This window comes from Mytilus edulis, unplaced genomic scaffold (genome assembly GCF_963676685.1).
Source record: "Mytilus edulis unplaced genomic scaffold, xbMytEdul2.2 SCAFFOLD_1686, whole genome shotgun sequence".
Classification (NCBI taxonomy): domain Eukaryota; kingdom Metazoa; phylum Mollusca; class Bivalvia; order Mytilida; family Mytilidae; genus Mytilus; species Mytilus edulis.
This window is the reverse complement of record NW_027267146.1, coordinates 4,611-22,043: the sequence shown is the minus strand read 5'-3', so window position 1 is coordinate 22,043 and position 17,433 is coordinate 4,611. Positions and strand designations below refer to the sequence as shown.

The 17,433-nt window shown below is 31.3% G+C and overlaps 3 long non-coding RNA genes across 3 annotated transcripts; all 3 read left to right on the top strand.

Moving 5' to 3' along the window:
- The first annotated feature begins 781 nt into the window (after positions 1–781).
- On the top strand, positions 782–3,305 carry LOC139504927 (uncharacterized). Its single transcript, XR_011659457.1, has 4 exons — positions 782–873; positions 1,453–1,530; positions 2,094–2,184; positions 3,228–3,305. It is a non-coding gene; the product is annotated as an uncharacterized lncRNA (long non-coding RNA).
- Positions 3,306–4,992: 1,687 nt separating this feature from the next.
- On the top strand, positions 4,993–6,388 carry LOC139504930 (uncharacterized). Its single transcript, XR_011659459.1, has 3 exons — positions 4,993–5,076; positions 5,642–5,731; positions 6,311–6,388. It is a non-coding gene; the product is annotated as an uncharacterized lncRNA (long non-coding RNA).
- A 6,306-nt stretch (positions 6,389–12,694) lies between these two features.
- On the top strand, positions 12,695–17,231 carry LOC139504929 (uncharacterized). The gene is made up of 6 exons (XR_011659458.1): positions 12,695–13,484; positions 14,049–14,139; positions 14,712–14,789; positions 15,357–15,447; positions 16,490–16,567; positions 17,137–17,231. It is a non-coding gene; the product is annotated as an uncharacterized lncRNA (long non-coding RNA).
- The last annotated feature ends 202 nt before the right edge of the window (positions 17,232–17,433 follow it).

The following is a 17,433-nucleotide window of genomic DNA, read 5'->3' as shown; positions in this document are numbered from 1 at the left end:
AAAATTGCCTTGAAATGGGGGTTTACGGGTGTTTTCTAAGTCAAATGGGGGACAGACAAAGCTGTATTTAGTTTACTGTGTTTAAATTTTAAATAATACCCTAACAGTTTTGTTTATACAACATGTGAATTTTTTATTTCAGTGTTCACATGTTCTGAAGAGCATTCTGTTGAAAAATCTTATATGTGAATTGGTCTGCAGATGACACTTCAGCATTAAAGTAAGTATCAACTATCATCATGTTTTTTGTGTTTTTTTTGGCCGCAAAAGTTTACAATTTGCCATTGTGCCATCTACATTTTGCACAGACAATAAATCATCTAAACACTTATTTGCCCGGATTTATACACATCAGAATCCAGTCTCACATACTTAAACTTTATAATTCTTACCAATTATTTTTTGTACCAGCATTCCAAGGGACATAACCCTTTTAAAAACATTTTGAGGTATTTTTTATTACTCTTTCTCCCCATTTTCTAATGTAAAATACAAGAAAGTGGACACTTTGTGTAAATCTATTAGAAATATACTGTTATGAGTAAATAAAAAGACTTTGATACCAGTAACAATAAATGGTTGACTGAAAGGGAACCGTTATTTGTCACACTAGGCGAACAGACTAAAAACTCGAGTTACACATAAGGGCTTCTAGAAACTTCCGTGTAGACTGTTAACATTTATAGAGACAGTCTTTCAGCTAAAACACTTTAATTATTGATTTAACATTACATTTATATCATTTTTGTGGGGAAATAATCACATTTGTTTTATTTTTTAGACAAAAGATATCACGTTTTGATGAAAAAGGATTGGAAGGAGGAAAAATGGACCAAAACAGACCAAAACAGACCTTCAAATGAACTCTAAAAGGTGCAATAAAATTGTTTATCATCTAAAAGTTGTCCTTTTGTATTCTATTTAATTGTTTGAATGCATAGATCATGAGTTTTTGATCAGATATTAGTCAACACTGCATTTTTATAATGATACACTGAAATTTGGATTTGTCGAAGAAATAAGACTGAAATTGCCGTAGGATATGGCCTTACATTAATAGTGATTTTCTCTGAAACTATAGATCTGACTGAGACAAAACTTGGCAGTTATGCTTGAAATAACTTGCAATTGGAGGGAAAAAAATTACATTAAGTTTATTTGACATTTAGGTGTTCTTTAGGGAAACTACATGTGCACTCGTGACCTTATTGTACTTTCATTTTTAAAAGTTATTAATAAACCAGTTCATACATTGTAAACATGGACTATTCGGAATGGATTGAGACACAGAAAGCACGTTTGAGGTAAAATTGCCTTAGAAATGGGGGTTTACGGGGTGTTTTCTAAGTCAAATGGGTGGACAGACAAAGCTGTATTTTAGTTTACTGTGTTAAATTTTAAATAATACCCTAACAGTTTTGTTTTATACAACATGTGAATTTTTTATTTCAGTGTTCACATGTTCTGAAGAGCATTCTGTTGAAAAATCTTATATGTGAATTGGTCTGCAGATGACACTTCAGCATTAAAGTAAGTATCAACTATCATCATGTTTTTTGTGTTTTTTTTGGCCGCAAAAGTTTACAATTTGCCATTGTGCCATCTACATTTTGCACAGACAATAAATCATCTAAACACTTATTTGCCCTGGATTTATACACATCAGAATCCAGTCTCACATACTTAAACTTTATAATTCTTACCAATTATTTTTGTACCAGCATTCCAAGGGACATAACCCTTTTTAAAAACATTTTTGAGGTATTTTTTATTACTCTTTCTCCCATTTTCTAATGTAAAATACAAGAAAGTGGACACTTTGTGTAAATCTATTAGAAATATACTGTTATGAGTAAATAAAAAGACTTTGATACCAGTAACAATAAATGGGTGACTGAAAGGGAACCGTTATTTGTCACACTAGGCGAACAGACTAAAAACTCGAGTTACACATAAGGGCTTCTAGAAACTTCCGTGTAGACTGTTAACATTTATAGAGACAGTTCTTTCAGCTAAAACACTTTAATTATTGATTTAACATTACATTTATATCATTTTTGTGGGGAAATAATCACATTTGTTTTATTTTTTAGACAAAAGATATCAAGTTTTGATGAAAAAGGATGGAAGGAGGAAAAATGGACCAAAACAGACAAAAACAGACCTTCAAATGAACTCTAAAAGGTGCAATTAAAATTGTTTATCATCTAAAAGTTGTCTTTTGTATTCTATTTAATTGTTTGAATGCATAGATCATGAGTTTTTGATCAGATATTAGTCAACACTGCATTTTTATAATGATACACTGAAATTTGGGATTTGTCGAAGAAATAAGACTGAAATTGCCGTAGGATATGGCCTTACATTATAGTGATTTTCCTCTGAAACTATAGATCTGACTGAGACAAAACTTGGCAGTTATGCTTGAAATAACTTGCAATTGGAGGGAAAAAAATTACATTAAGTTTATTTGACATTTAGGTGTTCTTTAGGTGTAATACCACCAAATGATGATACGCCACATCCGGTTGCATACGAAAGTAGGTCTAAAAAAATATTCCCTTGAATTTGACAGTTGTAGAAAATTAAACCTGCATTTCAATGCACTTAAATTTTTCTGAGTCATAAACATGTATGTTGGGTGTCTGAAAGCATCATTCTTTTTTATTTGATGGTCTTATAAAATATTGTTGGAAAGTTAAGGTTACATAGTTGCCAAAGCAGGTAACCAGTAAATAACCTGGTAAAAATGTGATTGTTTACTTCCGGTGCAGGTTACTTTCTATATGCAATGAAATGTAGTGTGAAATTTTCACTGTAGCACTGGAAAGGATTAACTTTATTCATGCAAAGTATTTCTTTGGTTGAAATAAAGGTAAATTCTGTACATTTTTTTTTAAAGTACCAATTAACAAAGACTAATAGGGAAAAATCAATGGTGGTATTACACCTATTTAGGGAAACTACATGTGCACTCGTGACCTTATTGTACTTTCATTTTTAAAAGTTATTAATAAACCAGTTCATACATTGTAAACATGGACTATTCGGAATGGATTGAGACACAGAAAGCACGTTTGAGGTAAAATTGCCTTGAAATGGGGGTTTACGGGTGTTTTCTAAGTCAAATGGGTGGACAGACAAAGCTGTTATTTAGTTTACTGTGTTAAATTTTAAATAATACCCTAACAGTTTTGTTTATACAACATGTGAATTTTTTATTTCAGTGTTCACATGTTCTGAAGAGCATTCTGTTGAAAAATCTTATATGTGAATTGGTCTGCAGATGACACTTCAGCATTAAAGTAAGTATCAACTATCATCATGTTTTTTGTGTTTTTTTTGGCCGCAAAAGTTTACAATTTGCCATTGTGCCATCTACATTTTTGCACAGACAATAAATCATCTAAACACTTATTTGCCCTGGATTTATACACATCAGAATCCAGTCTCACATACTTTAAACTTTATAATTCTTACCGAATTATTTTTTGTACCAGCATTCCAAGGGACATAACCCTTTTTAAAAACATTTTGAGGTATTTTTTATTACTCTTTCTCCCCATTTTCTAATGTAAAATACAAGAAAGTGGACACTTTGTGTAAATCTATTAGAAATATACTGTTATGAGTAAATAAAAAGACTTTGATACCAGTAACAATAAATGGTTGACTGAAAGGGAACCGTTATTTGTCACACTAGGCGAACAGACTAAAAACTCGAGTTACACATAAGGGCTTCTAGAAACTTCCGTGTAGACTGTTAACATTTATAGAGACAGTTCTTTCAGCTAAAACACTTTAATTATTGATTTAACATTACATTTATATCATTTTTGTGGGGAAATAATCACATTTGTTTTATTTTTTAGGACAAAAGATATCAAGTTTTGATGAAAAAGGATGGAAGGAGGAAAAATGGACCAAAACAGACCAAACAGACCTTCAAATGAACTCTAAAAGGTGCAATAAAATTGTTTATCATCTAAAAGTTGTCTTTTGTTTCTATTTAATTGTTTGAATGCATAGATCATGAGTTTTTGATCAGATATTAGTCAACACTGCATTTTATAATGATACACTGAAATTTGGATTTGTCGAAGAAATAAGACTGAAATTGCCGTAGGATATGGCCTTACATTATAGTGATTTTCTCTGAAACTATAGATCTGACTGAGACAAAACTTGGCAGTTATGCTTGAAATAACTTGCAATTGGAGGGAAAAAATTACATTAAGTTTATTTGACATTTAGGTGTTCTTTAGGTGTAATACCACCAAATGATGATACGCCACATCCGGTTGCATACGAAAGTAGGTCTAAAAAAATATTCCCTTGAATTTGACAGTTGTAGAAAATTAACCCTGCATTTCAATGCACTTAAATTTTTCTGAGTCATAAACATGTATGTTGGGGTGTCTGAAAGCATCATTCTTTTTTTATTTGATGGTCTTATAAAATATTTTGGAAAGTTAAGGTTACATAGTTGCCAAAGCAGGTAACCAGTAAATAACCTGGTAAAAATGTGATTGTTTACTTCCGGTGCAGGTTACTTTCTTATATGCAATGAAATGTAGTGTGAAATTTTCACTGTAGCACTGGAAAGGATTAAACTTTATTCATGCAAAGTATTTCTTTGGTTGAAATAAAGGTAAATTCTGTACATTTTTTTTAAAGTACCAATTTAACAAAGACTATAGGGAAAAATCAATGGTGGTAGTACACCTATTTAGGGAAACTACATGTGCACTCGTGACCTTATTGTACTTTCATTTTAAAAGTTATTAATAAACCAGTTCATACATTGTAAACATGGACTATTCGGAATGGATTGAGACACAGAAAGCACGTTTGAGGTAAAATTGCCTTGAAATGGGGGTTTACGGGTGTTTTCTAAGTCAAATGGGTGGACAGACAAAGCTGTATTTAGTTTACTGTGTTAAATTTTAAATATACCCTAACAGTTTTGTTTATACAACTTGTGAATTTTTATTTCAGTGTTCACATGTTCTGAAGAGCATTCTGTTGAAAAATCTTATATGTGAATTGGTCTGCAGATGACACTTCAGCATTAAAGTAAGTATCAACTATCATCATGTTTTTTGTGTTTTTTTTGGCCGCAAAAGTTTACAATTTGCCATTGTGCCATCTACATTTTGCACAGACAATAAATCATCTAAACACTTATTTGCCTGGATTTATACACATCAGAATCCAGTCTCACATACTTAAACTTTATAATTCTTACCAATTATTTTTTGTACCAGCATTCCAAGGGACATAACCCTTTTTAAAAACATTTTGAGGTATTTTTTTATTACTCTTTCTCCCCATTTTCTAATGTAAAATACAAGAAAGTGGACACTTTGTGTAAATCTATTAGAAATATACTGTTATGAGTAAATAAAAAGACTTTGATACCAGTAACAATAAATGGTTGACTGAAAGGGAACCGTTATTTGTCACACTAGGCGAACAGACTAAAAACTCGAGTTACACATAAGGGGCTTCTAGAAACTTCCGTGTAGACTGTTAACATTTATAGAGACAGTTCTTTCAGCTAAAACACTTTAATTATTGATTTAACATTACATTTATATCATTTTTGTGGGGAAATAATCACATTTGTTTTATTTTTTAGACAAAAGATATCAAGTTTTGATGAAAAGGATGGAAGGAGGAAAAATGGACCAAAACAGACCAAAACAGACCTTCAAATGAACTCTAAAAGGTGCAATTAAAATTGTTTATCATCTAAAAGTTGTCTTTTGTATTCTATTTAATTGTTTGAATGCATAGATCATGAGTTTTTGATCAGATATTAGTCAACACTGCATTTTATAATGATACACTGAAATTTGGATTTGTCGAAGAAATAAGACTGAAATTGCCGTAGGATATGGCCTTACATTATAGTGATTTTCTCTGAAACTATAGATCTGACTGAGACAAAAACTTGGCAGTTAGTATGCTTGAAATAACTTGCAATTGGAGGGAAAAAAATTACATTAAGGTTTATTTGACATTTAGGTGTTCTTTAGGGAAACTACATGTTGCACTCGTGACCTTATTGTACTTTCATTTTTAAAAGTTATTAATAAACCATTTCATACATTGTAAACATGGACTATTCGGAATGGATTGAGACACAGAAAGCACGTTTGAGGTAAAATTGCCTTGAAAATGGGGGTTTACGGGTGTTTCTAAGTCAAATGGGTGGACAGACAAAGCTGTATTTAGTTTACTGTGTTAAATTTTAAATAATACCTAACAGTTTTGTTTCATACAACATGTGAATTTTTTATTTCAGTGTTCACATGTTCTGAAGAGCATTCTGTTGAAAAATCTTATATGTGAATTGGTCTGCAGATGACACTTCAGCATTAAGTAAGTATCAACTATCATCATGTTTTTTGTGTTTTTTTTGGCCGCAAAAGTTTACAATTTGCCATTGTGCCATCTACATTTTGCACAGACAATAAATCATCTAAACACTTATTTGCCCTGGATTTATACACATCAGAATCCAGTCTCACATACTTAAACTTTATAATTCTTACCAATTATTTTTTGTACCAGCATTCCAAGGGACATAACCCTTTTTAAAAACATTTTGAGGTATTTTTTATTACTCTTTCTCCCATTTTCTAATGTAAAATTACAAGAAAGTGGACACTTTGTGTAAATCTATTAGAAATATACTGTTATGAGTAAATAAAAAGACTTTGATACCAGTAACAATAAATGGTTGACTGAAAGGGGAACCGTTATTTGTCACACTAGGCGAACAGACTAAAAACTCGAGTTACACATAAGGGCTTCTAGAAACTTCCGTGTAGACTGTTAACATTTATAGAGACAGTTCTTTCAGCTAAAACACTTTAATTATTGATTTAACATTACATTTATATCATTTTTGTGGGGAAATAATCACATTTGTTTTATTTTTTAGACAAAAGATATCAAGTTTTGATGAAAAAGGATGGAAGGAGGAAAAATGGACCAAAACAGACCAAAACAGACCTTCAAATGAACTCTAAAAGGTGCAATAAAATTGTTTATCATCTAAAAGTTGTCTTTTGTATTCTATTTAATTGTTTGAATGCATAGATCATGAGTTTTTGATCAGATATTAGTCAACACTGCATTTTATAATGATACACTGAAATTTGGATTTGTCGAAGAAATAAGACTGAAATTGCCGTAGGATATGGCCTTACATTATAGTGATTTTCTCTGAAACTATAGATCTGACTGAGACAAAACTTGGCAGTTATGCTTGAAATAACTTGCAATTGGAGGGAAAAAAATTACATTAAGTTTATTTGACATTTAGGTGTTCTTTAGGTGTAATACCACCAAATGATGATACGCCACATCCGGTTGCATACGAAAGTAGGTCTAAAAAAATATTCCCTTGAATTTGACAGTTGTAGAAAATTAACCCTGCATTTCAATGCACTTAAATTTTTCTGAGTCATAAACATGTATGTTGGGTGTCTGAAAGCATCATTCTTTTTTTATTTGATGGTCTTATAAAATATTTTGGAAAGTTAAGGTTACATAGTTGCCAAAGCAGGTAACCAGTAAATAACCTGGTAAAAATGTGATTGTTTACTTCCGGTGCAGGTTACTTTCTTATATGCAATGAAATGTAGTGTGAAATTTTCACTGTAGCACTGGAAAGGATTAAACTTTATTCATGCAAAGTATTTCTTTGGTTGAAATAAAGGTAAATTCTGTACATTTTTTTTTAAAGTACCAATTTAACAAAGACTAATAGGGAAAAATCAATGGTGGTATTACACCTATTTAGGGAAACTACATGTGCACTCGTGACCTTATTGTACTTTCATTTTTAAAAGTTATTAATAAACCAGTTCATACATTGTAAACATGGACTATTCGGAATGGATTGAGACACAGAAAGCACGTTTGAGGTAAAATTGCCTTGAAATGGGGGTTTACGGGTGTTTTCTAAGTCAAATGGGTGGACAGACAAAGCTGTATTTAGTTTACTGTGTTAAATTTTAAATAATACCCTAACAGTTTTGTTTATACAACATGTGAATTTTTTATTTCAGTGTTCACATGTTCTGAAGAGCATTCTGTTGAAAAATCTTATATGTGAATTGGTCTGCAGATGACACTTCAGCATTAAAGTAAGTATCAACTATCATCATGTTTTTTGTGTTTTTTTTGGCCGCAAAAGTTTACAATTTGCCATTGTGCCATCTACATTTTGCACAGACAATAAATCATCTAAACACTTATTTGCCCTGGATTTATACACATCAGAATCCAGTCTCACATACTTAAACTTTATAATTCTTACCAATTATTTTTTGTACCAGCATTCCAAGGGACATAACCCTTTTTAAAAACATTTTGAGGTATTTTTTATTACTCTTTCTCCCCATTTTCTAATGTAAAATACAAGAAAGTGGACACTTTGTGTAAATCTATTAGAAATATACTGTTATGAGTAAATAAAAAGACTTTGATACCAGTAACAATAAATGGTTGACTGAAAGGGAACCGTTATTTGTCACACTAGGCGAACAGACTAAAAACTCGAGTTACACATAAGGGCTTCTAGAAACTTCCGTGTAGACTGTTAACATTTATAGAGACAGTTCTTTCAGCTAAAACACTTTAATTATTGATTTAACATTACATTTATATCATTTTTGTGGGGAAATAATCACATTTGTTTTATTTTTTAGACAAAAGATATCAAGTTTTGATGAAAAAGGATGGAAGGAGGAAAAATGGACCAAAACAGACCAAAACAGACCTTCAAATGAACTCTAAAAGGTGCAATAAAATTGTTTATCATCTAAAAGTTGTCTTTTGTATTCTATTTAATTGTTTGAATGCATAGATCATGAGTTTTTGATCAGATATTAGTCAACACTGCATTTTATAATGATACACTGAAATTTGGATTTGTCGAAGAAATAAGACTGAAATTGCCGTAGGATATGGCCTTACATTATAGTGATTTTCTCTGAAACTATAGATCTGACTGAGACAAAACTTGGCAGTTATGCTTGAAATAACTTGCAATTGGAGGGAAAAAAATTACATTAAGTTTATTTGACATTTAGGTGTTCTTTAGGTGTAATACCACCAAATGATGATACGCCACATCCGGTTGCATACGAAAGTAGGTCTAAAAAAATATTCCCTTGAATTTGACAGTTGTAGAAAATTAACCCTGCATTTCAATGCACTTAAATTTTTCTGAGTCATAAACATGTATGTTGGGTGTCTGAAAGCATCATTCTTTTTTTATTTGATGGTCTTATAAAATATTTTGGAAAGTTAAGGTTACATAGTTGCCAAAGCAGGTAACCAGTAAATAACCTGGTAAAAATGTGATTGTTTACTTCCGGTGCAGGTTACTTTCTTATATGCAATGAAATGTAGTGTGAAATTTTCACTGTAGCACTGGAAAGGATTAAACTTTATTCATGCAAAGTATTTCTTTGGTTGAAATAAAGGTAAATTCTGTACATTTTTTTTTAAAGTACCAATTTAACAAAGACTAATAGGGAAAAATCAATGGTGGTATTACACCTATTTAGGGAAACTACATGTGCACTCGTGACCTTATTGTACTTTCATTTTTAAAAGTTATTAATAAACCAGTTCATACATTGTAAACATGGACTATTCGGAATGGATTGAGACACAGAAAGCACGTTTGAGGTAAAATTGCCTTGAAATGGGGGTTTACGGGTGTTTTCTAAGTCAAATGGGTGGACAGACAAAGCTGTATTTAGTTTACTGTGTTAAATTTTAAATAATACCCTAACAGTTTTGTTTATACAACATGTGAATTTTTTATTTCAGTGTTCACATGTTCTGAAGAGCATTCTGTTGAAAAATCTTATATGTGAATTGGTCTGCAGATGACACTTCAGCATTAAAGTAAGTATCAACTATCATCATGTTTTTTGTGTTTTTTTTGGCCGCAAAAGTTTACAATTTGCCATTGTGCCATCTACATTTTGCACAGACAATAAATCATCTAAACACTTATTTGCCCTGGATTTATACACATCAGAATCCAGTCTCACATACTTAAACTTTATAATTCTTACCAATTATTTTTTGTACCAGCATTCCAAGGGACATAACCCTTTTTAAAAACATTTTGAGGTATTTTTTATTACTCTTTCTCCCCATTTTCTAATGTAAAATACAAGAAAGTGGACACTTTGTGTAAATCTATTAGAAATATACTGTTATGAGTAAATAAAAAGACTTTGATACCAGTAACAATAAATGGTTGACTGAAAGGGAACCGTTATTTGTCACACTAGGCGAACAGACTAAAAACTCGAGTTACACATAAGGGCTTCTAGAAACTTCCGTGTAGACTGTTAACATTTATAGAGACAGTTCTTTCAGCTAAAACACTTTAATTATTGATTTAACATTACATTTATATCATTTTTGTGGGGAAATAATCACATTTGTTTTATTTTTTAGACAAAAGATATCAAGTTTTGATGAAAAAGGATGGAAGGAGGAAAAATGGACCAAAACAGACCAAAACAGACCTTCAAATGAACTCTAAAAGGTGCAATAAAATTGTTTATCATCTAAAAGTTGTCTTTTGTATTCTATTTAATTGTTTGAATGCATAGATCATGAGTTTTTGATCAGATATTAGTCAACACTGCATTTTATAATGATACACTGAAATTTGGATTTGTCGAAGAAATAAGACTGAAATTGCCGTAGGATATGGCCTTACATTATAGTGATTTTCTCTGAAACTATAGATCTGACTGAGACAAAACTTGGCAGTTATGCTTGAAATAACTTGCAATTGGAGGGAAAAAAATTACATTAAGTTTATTTGACATTTAGGTGTTCTTTAGGTGTAATACCACCAAATGATGATACGCCACATCCGGTTGCATACGAAAGTAGGTCTAAAAAAATATTCCCTTGAATTTGACAGTTGTAGAAAATTAACCCTGCATTTCAATGCACTTAAATTTTTCTGAGTCATAAACATGTATGTTGGGTGTCTGAAAGCATCATTCTTTTTTTATTTGATGGTCTTATAAAATATTTTGGAAAGTTAAGGTTACATAGTTGCCAAAGCAGGTAACCAGTAAATAACCTGGTAAAAATGTGATTGTTTACTTCCGGTGCAGGTTACTTTCTTATATGCAATGAAATGTAGTGTGAAATTTTCACTGTAGCACTGGAAAGGATTAAACTTTATTCATGCAAAGTATTTCTTTGGTTGAAATAAAGGTAAATTCTGTACATTTTTTTTTAAAGTACCAATTTAACAAAGACTAATAGGGAAAAATCAATGGTGGTATTACACCTATTTAGGGAAACTACATGTGCACTCGTGACCTTATTGTACTTTCATTTTTAAAAGTTATTAATAAACCAGTTCATACATTGTAAACATGGACTATTCGGAATGGATTGAGACACAGAAAGCACGTTTGAGGTAAAATTGCCTTGAAATGGGGGTTTACGGGTGTTTTCTAAGTCAAATGGGTGGACAGACAAAGCTGTATTTAGTTTACTGTGTTAAATTTTAAATAATACCCTAACAGTTTTGTTTATACAACATGTGAATTTTTTATTTCAGTGTTCACATGTTCTGAAGAGCATTCTGTTGAAAAATCTTATATGTGAATTGGTCTGCAGATGACACTTCAGCATTAAAGTAAGTATCAACTATCATCATGTTTTTTGTGTTTTTTTTGGCCGCAAAAGTTTACAATTTGCCATTGTGCCATCTACATTTTGCACAGACAATAAATCATCTAAACACTTATTTGCCCTGGATTTATACACATCAGAATCCAGTCTCACATACTTAAACTTTATAATTCTTACCAATTATTTTTTGTACCAGCATTCCAAGGGACATAACCCTTTTTAAAAACATTTTGAGGTATTTTTTATTACTCTTTCTCCCCATTTTCTAATGTAAAATACAAGAAAGTGGACACTTTGTGTAAATCTATTAGAAATATACTGTTATGAGTAAATAAAAAGACTTTGATACCAGTAACAATAAATGGTTGACTGAAAGGGAACCGTTATTTGTCACACTAGGCGAACAGACTAAAAACTCGAGTTACACATAAGGGCTTCTAGAAACTTCCGTGTAGACTGTTAACATTTATAGAGACAGTTCTTTCAGCTAAAACACTTTAATTATTGATTTAACATTACATTTATATCATTTTTGTGGGGAAATAATCACATTTGTTTTATTTTTTAGACAAAAGATATCAAGTTTTGATGAAAAAGGATGGAAGGAGGAAAAATGGACCAAAACAGACCAAAACAGACCTTCAAATGAACTCTAAAAGGTGCAATAAAATTGTTTATCATCTAAAAGTTGTCTTTTGTATTCTATTTAATTGTTTGAATGCATAGATCATGAGTTTTTGATCAGATATTAGTCAACACTGCATTTTATAATGATACACTGAAATTTGGATTTGTCGAAGAAATAAGACTGAAATTGCCGTAGGATATGGCCTTACATTATAGTGATTTTCTCTGAAACTATAGATCTGACTGAGACAAAACTTGGCAGTTATGCTTGAAATAACTTGCAATTGGAGGGAAAAAAATTACATTAAGTTTATTTGACATTTAGGTGTTCTTTAGGTGTAATACCACCAAATGATGATACGCCACATCCGGTTGCATACGAAAGTAGGTCTAAAAAAATATTCCCTTGAATTTGACAGTTGTAGAAAATTAACCCTGCATTTCAATGCACTTAAATTTTTCTGAGTCATAAACATGTATGTTGGGTGTCTGAAAGCATCATTCTTTTTTTATTTGATGGTCTTATAAAATATTTTGGAAAGTTAAGGTTACATAGTTGCCAAAGCAGGTAACCAGTAAATAACCTGGTAAAAATGTGATTGTTTACTTCCGGTGCAGGTTACTTTCTTATATGCAATGAAATGTAGTGTGAAATTTTCACTGTAGCACTGGAAAGGATTAAACTTTATTCATGCAAAGTATTTCTTTGGTTGAAATAAAGGTAAATTCTGTACATTTTTTTTTAAAGTACCAATTTAACAAAGACTAATAGGGAAAAATCAATGGTGGTATTACACCTATTTAGGGAAACTACATGTGCACTCGTGACCTTATTGTACTTTCATTTTTAAAAGTTATTAATAAACCAGTTCATACATTGTAAACATGGACTATTCGGAATGGATTGAGACACAGAAAGCACGTTTGAGGTAAAATTGCCTTGAAATGGGGGTTTACGGGTGTTTTCTAAGTCAAATGGGTGGACAGACAAAGCTGTATTTAGTTTACTGTGTTAAATTTTAAATAATACCCTAACAGTTTTGTTTATACAACATGTGAATTTTTTATTTCAGTGTTCACATGTTCTGAAGAGCATTCTGTTGAAAAATCTTATATGTGAATTGGTCTGCAGATGACACTTCAGCATTAAAGTAAGTATCAACTATCATCATGTTTTTTGTGTTTTTTTTGGCCGCAAAAGTTTACAATTTGCCATTGTGCCATCTACATTTTGCACAGACAATAAATCATCTAAACACTTATTTGCCCTGGATTTATACACATCAGAATCCAGTCTCACATACTTAAACTTTATAATTCTTACCAATTATTTTTTGTACCAGCATTCCAAGGGACATAACCCTTTTTAAAAACATTTTGAGGTATTTTTTATTACTCTTTCTCCCCATTTTCTAATGTAAAATACAAGAAAGTGGACACTTTGTGTAAATCTATTAGAAATATACTGTTATGAGTAAATAAAAAGACTTTGATACCAGTAACAATAAATGGTTGACTGAAAGGGAACCGTTATTTGTCACACTAGGCGAACAGACTAAAAACTCGAGTTACACATAAGGGCTTCTAGAAACTTCCGTGTAGACTGTTAACATTTATAGAGACAGTTCTTTCAGCTAAAACACTTTAATTATTGATTTAACATTACATTTATATCATTTTTGTGGGGAAATAATCACATTTGTTTTATTTTTTAGACAAAAGATATCAAGTTTTGATGAAAAAGGATGGAAGGAGGAAAAATGGACCAAAACAGACCAAAACAGACCTTCAAATGAACTCTAAAAGGTGCAATAAAATTGTTTATCATCTAAAAGTTGTCTTTTGTATTCTATTTAATTGTTTGAATGCATAGATCATGAGTTTTTGATCAGATATTAGTCAACACTGCATTTTATAATGATACACTGAAATTTGGATTTGTCGAAGAAATAAGACTGAAATTGCCGTAGGATATGGCCTTACATTATAGTGATTTTCTCTGAAACTATAGATCTGACTGAGACAAAACTTGGCAGTTATGCTTGAAATAACTTGCAATTGGAGGGAAAAAAATTACATTAAGTTTATTTGACATTTAGGTGTTCTTTAGGGAAACTACATGTGCACTCGTGACCTTATTGTACTTTCATTTTTAAAAGTTATTAATAAACCAGTTCATACATTGTAAACATGGACTATTCGGAATGGATTGAGACACAGAAAGCACGTTTGAGGTAAAATTGCCTTGAAATGGGGGTTTACGGGTGTTTTCTAAGTCAAATGGGTGGACAGACAAAGCTGTATTTAGTTTACTGTGTTAAATTTTAAATAATACCCTAACAGTTTTGTTTATACAACATGTGAATTTTTTATTTCAGTGTTCACATGTTCTGAAGAGCATTCTGTTGAAAAATCTTATATGTGAATTGGTCTGCAGATGACACTTCAGCATTAAAGTAAGTATCAACTATCATCATGTTTTTTGTGTTTTTTTTGGCCGCAAAAGTTTACAATTTGCCATTGTGCCATCTACATTTTGCACAGACAATAAATCATCTAAACACTTATTTGCCCTGGATTTATACACATCAGAATCCAGTCTCACATACTTAAACTTTATAATTCTTACCAATTATTTTTTGTACCAGCATTCCAAGGGACATAACCCTTTTTAAAAACATTTTGAGGTATTTTTTTATTACTCTTTCTCCCCATTTTCTAATGTAAAATACAAGAAAGTGGACACTTTGTGTAAATCTATTAGAAAATATACTGTTATGAGTAAATAAAAAGACTTTGGATACCAGTAACAATAAATGGTTGACTGAAAGGGAACCGTTATTTGTCACACTAGGCGAACAGACTAAAAACTCGAGTTACACATAAGGGCTTCTAGAAACTTCCGTGTAGACTGTTAACATTTATAGAGACAGTTCTTTCAGCTAAAACACTTTAATTATTGATTTAACATTACATTTATATCATTTTTGTGGGGAAATAATCACATTTGTTTTATTTTTTAGACAAAAGATATCAAGTTTTGATGAAAAAGGATGGAAGGAGGAAAAATGGACCAAAACAGACCAAAACAGACCTTCAAATGAACTCTAAAAGGTGCAATAAAATTGTTTATCATCTAAAAGTTGTCTTTTGTATTCTATTTAATTGTTTGAATGCATAGATCATGAGTTTTTGATCAGATATTAGTCAACACTGCATTTTATAATGATACACTGAAATTTGGATTTGTCGAAGAAATAAGACTGAAATTGCCGTAGGATATGGCCTTACATTATAGTGATTTTCTCTGAAACTATAGATCTGACTGAGACAAAACTTGGCAGTTATGCTTGAAATAACTTGCAATTGGAGGGAAAAAAATTACATTAAGTTTATTTGACATTTAGGTGTTCTTTAGGTGTAATACCACCAAATGATGATACGCCACATCCGGTTGCATACGAAAGTAGGTCTAAAAAAATATTCCCTTGAATTTGACAGTTGTAGAAAATTAACCCTGCATTTCAATGCACTTAAATTTTTCTGAGTCATAAACATGTATGTTGGGTGTCTGAAAGCATCATTCTTTTTTTTATTTGATGGTCTTATAAAATATTTTGGAAAGTTAAGGTTACATAGTTGCCAAAGCAGGTAACCAGTAAATAACCTGGTAAAAATGTGATTGTTTACTTCCGGTGCAGGTTACTTTCTTATATGCAATGAAATGTAGTGTGAAATTTTCACTGTAGCACTGGAAAGGATTAAACTTTATTCATGCAAAGTATTTCTTTGGTTGAAATAAAGGTAAATTCTGTACATTTTTTTTTAAAGTACCAATTTAACAAAGACTAATAGGGAAAAATCAATGGTGGTATTACACCTATTTAGGGAAACTACATGTGCACTCGTGACCTTATTGTACTTTCATTTTTAAAAAGTTATTAATAAACCAGTTCATACATTGTAAACATGGACTATTCGGAATGGATTGAGACACAGAAAGCACGTTTGAGGTAAAATTGCCTTGAAATGGGGGTTTACGGGTGTTTTCTAGTCAAATGGGTGGACAGACAAAGCTGTATTTAGTTTACTGTGTTAAATTTTAAATAATACCCTAACAGTTTTGTTTATACAACATGTGAATTTTTTATTTCAGTGTTCACATGTTCTGAAGAGCATTCTGTTGAAAAATCTTATATGTGAATTGGTCTGCAGATGACACTTCAGCATTAAAGTAAGTATCAACTATCATCATGTTTTTTGTGTTTTTTTTGGCCGCCAAAAGTTTACAATTTGCCATTGTGCCATCTACATTTTGCACAGACAATAAATCAATCTAAACACTTATTTGCCCTGGATTTATACACATCAGAATCCAGTCTCACATACTTAAACTTTATAATTCTTACCAATTATTTTTTGTACCAGCATTCCAAGGGGACATAACCCTTTTTAAAAACATTTTGAGGTATTTTTTATTACTCTTTCTCCCCATTTTCTAATGTAAAATACAAGAAAGTGGACACTTTGTGTAAATCTATTAGAAATATACTGTTATGAGTAAATAAAAAGACTTATGATACCAGTAACAATAAATGGTTGACTGAAAGGGAACCGTTATTTGTCACACTAGGCGAACAGACTAAAAACTCGAGTTACACATAAGGGCTTCTAGAAACTTCCGTGTAGACTGTTAACATTTATAGAGACAGTTCTTTCAGCTAAAACACTTTAATTATTGATTTTAACATTACATTTATATCATTTTTGTGGGGAAATAATCACATTTGTTTTATTTTTTAGACAAAAGATATCAAGTTTTGATGAAAAAAGGATGGAAGGAGGAAAAATGGACCAAAACAGACCAAACAGACCTTCAAATGAACTCTAAAAGGTGCAATAAAATTGTTTATCATCTAAAAGTTGTCTTTTGTATTCTATTTAATTGTCTTGAATGCATAGATCATGAGTTTTTGATCAGATATTAGTCAACACTGCATTTTATAATGATACACTGAAATTTGGATTTGTCGAAGAAATAAGACTGAAATTGCCGTAGGATATGGCCTTACATTATAGTGATTTTCTCTGAAACTATAG